Consider the following 4,957-nt stretch of genomic DNA (forward strand, 5'->3'; position numbering starts at 1 on the left):
TGAGGATGAGATGGTTGGATGGCATCACTGACTCGATGGACATGAGTTTGAGCAAGCTCCAGGAGCTGGTGATGGACAGGGAGGCCTGGGGTGCTGCAATATATGGGGTTGCAAGGAGTCGGACATAACTGAGCAACTGAGCAACTTAACTGTAGGTTGGACTCAGGCAAGGCAGTAAGGAAGGAAAAGGAAAGGAAACAGGTAGAACTGACTCATCAGCCTTTTAGATGGGCCCTTGCTGTGGGAATCAGCGCTCCCCAGACTCAGCATCAAACTGAGTAAAGAGCAGCTGAGAGGGACACTGGTAAACAAACTGGATACAAGCTTCCCAAGAGGATGCGCTGCCCAGATTCCAAGGTCTCAGGTTTGGATGGAGAGGGGAGGATTCAGGTCAAAACTCTGAGTGTGGGGGACTTCCCTGGTGGTCCAGTGGTTAAGACTTCACCTTCCAACACAGGGGGTACAAATTCAATCCCTGATCAAAGAGCCAAGATCCCACATGCCTCATGGCCAAAAACCAAAACATAAAACAGAAGCAATATTGTTACAAATTTAATAAAGCCTTTAAAGAAGAAAGAAAGAAAGTGAAGTCGCTCAATTGTGTCCAAGTCTTTGTGACCCCATGGACTATAGCCTGCCAGGCTCCTCCGTCCATAGGATTTTCCAGGCAAGAATACTGGAGTGGGTTGCCATTTCCTTCTCCAGGGAAAAACTTTAAAAAAGGTCTACGTTAAAAAAACAAAACAACAAAAAGACTGTACTGGGGGGAAGGAGACTTTTGTTACTGGAGAAGGAATATGTCAAGGCTTTGCAGGACAGCAGGGATAGGCTAACCATGATGGATTCTGTACCAAGATTTTCACTACATAGCGGAAAATCTGGGATAGAAGTCTCTTGAAATGGCAGTGGTTAGGAAAAGATACTGGAGAAGGAAATGGCAACCCACTCCAGTGTTCTTGCCTGGAGAATCCCAGGGACGGGGGAGCCTGGTGGGCTTCCGTCTATGGGGTCACACAGAGTCGGACACGACTGCAGTGACTTAGCAGCAGCTTAGCAGCAGGAAAAGGCACAGGGGCAACTGGGGGTCACTAATTGTTCAGCTGTTACTAATTCCTTCTTCTCCAACTAGCTTAAAACACCCCTCAGACTTTCTCATACAGACACACACAAACACCCAATACTAGTCTTACTATTGAAATGCACATCTTTGTAAGAAATGTTTCACCAGGGTAAGGTGGAATCCAAAGTTTTTATTCCCTCAGTCAGGGCTATGAATTGGGCCAGCCGGCTCAAACAGCTAGACATAAATCACTTAGTGATAGAACATGGGAAAAGCTGATAGGAGGTAAAGTAAGTATTTAGGAGCAGGGACTCGCCTTTAGCAAATTTAAATTCTCCAAGCCAGGGTTCAACAGTACATGAACCGTGAACTTCCAGATGTTCAAGCTGGATTTAGAAAAGGCAGAAGAACCAGAGATCAGATTGCCAACATCCATTGGATCATAGAAAAATAAGAGAATTCCAGAAAAAAAGCTACTTCTGCTTTATTGATTATGCCAAAGTCTTTGACTGTGTAGATCACAACAAACTGTGGAAAATTCTTCAAGAGATGGGAATATCAGACCACCTGACCTGCCTGCTGAGAAATCTGTATGCAGGTCACGAAGCAACAGTTACAACTGGACATGGAACAGACTGGTTCCAAATCGGGAAAGAAGTACGTCAAGGCTGTATATTGTCACCCTGCTTATTTAACTTATATGCAGAGTTCATCATGTGAAATGCCAGGCTGGATGAAGCACAAGCTGGAATCAAGATTGCCGGGAGAAATATCAATAACCTCAGATATGCAGATGACACCAGCCTTATGGCAGAAAGCGAAGAACTAAAGAGCCTCTTGATGCAAGTGAAAGAGGAGAGTGAAAAAGTTGGCTTAAAGCTCAACATTCAGAAAACGAAGATCATGGCATCTTGTCCCATCACTCATGGGAAATAGATGGGGAAACAGTGGAAACAGTGACAGACTTTATTTTCTTGGGCTCCAGAATCACTGCAGATGGTGATTGCAGCCATGAAATTAAAAGATGCTTACTCCTTGGAAGAAAAGCTAGGACTAACCTAGATAGCATATTAAAAAGCAGAGACATTACTGTGGGGACAAAGGTCTGTCTAGTCAAAGTTATGGTTTTTCCAGGAGTCATGTATGGATGTGAGAGTTGGACTATAAAGAAAGCCGAGCGCCGAAGAATTGATGCTTTTGAACTGTGGTGTTGGAGAAGACTCTTGAGAGTCCCTTGAACTGCAAGGAGATCCAACCAGTCCATCCTAAAGGAAATCAGTCCTGAATATTCATTGAAAGGACTGATGCTGAAGCTGAAACTCCAATATTTTGGCCACCTGATGCAAAGAAATGACTCACTGGAGAGGACCCTGATGCTGGGAAGGACTGAGGGCAGGAGGAAAAGGGGACGACAGAGGATGGGGTGTTTGGATGGCATCACCGACTGAATGGACTTGAGTTTGAGCAAGCTCCAGGAGTTGGTGATGGACAGGGAGGCCTGGCGTGCTGCGGTTCATGGGGTCAGAAAGAGTTGGACACGACTGAGCGACTGAGCTGATGCACCAGGTAGTGAACTGAGTGTTCAATGCGCAGAATGCTCCCCCCATTTAATTAATTTAATATTTAATTGAAAATTTTGAGATACTTGGGGTTTACATGTAGCTGTAAAAAAATAAAACACAGAAAGATCCCATAAACTCAGTTTCCCCCAAAGGCATTGTCTTACAAATCTGTAGTGTGATATCCCAACTAGGATATTGTCTTTAAAAAAGAATTATTGAAGTAAGTTGCTTTACAATGTTGTGTTAGTTTCAGATGCAGAGCAAAAGTGATTCAGTTCTACATAAACACATAAACACAATATCACTGATACCATCTATAACTGTATTCATATTTCTCCAGTTTCCCCTGGACTCATTGTGTGTATGTGTGTATATGGTTCTGTGCAATTTTATTACAAGTGTAGTTTGCTGTCATTTTCATAATACACGACAGAGTCAGCACTATAAGCGTCACTCTCATTGACCCTTTATACTACACCCTCCCCGTCCTAATACACCTTCTCAGGCCTCAAAATATCCACGGCAGGCAACCAAGTGTCAGACAGGTATGTCATCTGTGACGTGTCAGCAATCAGTAAGGAGTGACGTGTCGATTCAGAAGTTTGTCTGAAAACATTCATCACATTTATTTTCTAAATTTCTCAATTGTTCATTCATTCAGCAAATATTATTAAGTGTTTACTAGGTTCTAAGCACTGGCATTTCAGCTGTAAAAACATGACCAAGTCCTCGCTTCTTATGAAGTTTTCATTCAAGTGTGAGTCAGGCCATGGATGTGAAAATGTGACGTGTAATATACCTTCAGCTCAGGACAACTGCCCTGAAGAACAATCCAGGAAGGGGCAAGAGGCGAGAGGTGGGGTCTACTGTTTGGGATCGGGTGACCAAGAAAGTCGCTTTAAGGAAGGGAAATCCAAGAGTAGTCCTGACCAACGAGTAGTAGAGGGCACTGGATTTTTAGGCAAAGAGAGGAGGAAGATCACAGATTACCTCATCATGAATGAGTGAGGCGTGTTTTGGATGTCAAGACAGCCAGTGTGTCTGGGGCAAAACAGGGCAGGGAGAGAAGGGGGGATATGAGGTCAGAGATGGGGTTGGAGCTGGATTACCAGGGCCTTGCAGGCCGTGGGAAAGACTTTGGATCTTATTCTAAGTGGGAGTAGAAGCCACGGGGAGGTTTTGAGCTGGAGCAAAACATGATCTGATTTTCAGTTTGTAAAAACCACCTTCTGGCTGCTGGGTGGTGGATGAGCTGTAGGAGAGCAAAGCCAGGAGCAGGGGGAACAATCTGGTGGCCACTGCAGCAAACCACAAGAGAGACAGGGTGGCCTGGCCCAGCGCGGCAGTGCCGGGAACAGTGAGGAGTATCTGCGCTCAAGATACATTGTGTCCGTGGAGCCCACAGGACTCGAGGAAAGACTGGATATGGGGTGGGCGTGAGAGCAGGCCAGAGAAGCGGGTATTTCAGACAGTGCGAACACTGAGTCACTTCTGCTGTTTAGCCAGGACATCACAGTGTGGTGCCAGACAGCAGGAATCTTCTTCCAGTCAAAGGACCACTGTGCCCAAGGCACTTTGCTTGCTTCTTTCCCTCCACCTCTTCTCAACACGCCCTGTGGGTTCAAGCAGAGCGGAACATACCCTTGGTGTCAGTCTACCCAGGAGAAAAAGACTGCTGGCCCAAACACTTGGGAAACTGCAGTTTGACTGGACCCAGTCCCTGCCCCTGAGAGCTCACAGTCTGGTGGGGAGATAGGCGAACGCAGAAACAATGATGGCATGAAATACTGGTGTGGAGAGACCACTGGGAGGTGGAGGAGCATCCAGGGAGAGGGGTGTGGATTTCACTGAGTTGTAAGATGGTGGCTGGGTGGTACCTCAAGGATGGTGTCAGGGGATGGGGGAAGGTCCAGGCATCAGTCTTGAGGCTTGCGGACATGTTCTCCAATTACAGAAGAAGGCTATAAATTCCTGAGATAGGGAAGAGCCACAACAAAAAGCCTAAGTCCCTGTGCAGCTTGGAGGATTTGGGGAGTGGCTATACCATATGACCAGGTAGAAACACAAGGATCATGTGGAGGGGTGGAGGGAGGGAGGCTGAAGAGCTCCTGACGTCTGGTTAAGCTACTGGGTCAAAATCCTGGTGGTAACTGAGGCTGGAACCTTAAGGATCTTAAGGAAAGTGGTTGCTTGGTTACATTTGACTTTTGAAAGTTCCCTTTTGCCAAAGAAGGTGCTTCAGGTATGAAAGTCTACATCTTCCTTGCATGAACATAAAGGAGCCACTCTCGGCCTCAGCTCAGCAACCTTCCTGGGAAACTTCCATCTTACCTGA

The sequence above is a fragment of the Bos javanicus genome, chromosome 8 (genome assembly GCF_032452875.1).
Source record: "Bos javanicus breed banteng chromosome 8, ARS-OSU_banteng_1.0, whole genome shotgun sequence".
Classification (NCBI taxonomy): Eukaryota; Metazoa; Chordata; class Mammalia; order Artiodactyla; family Bovidae; genus Bos; species Bos javanicus.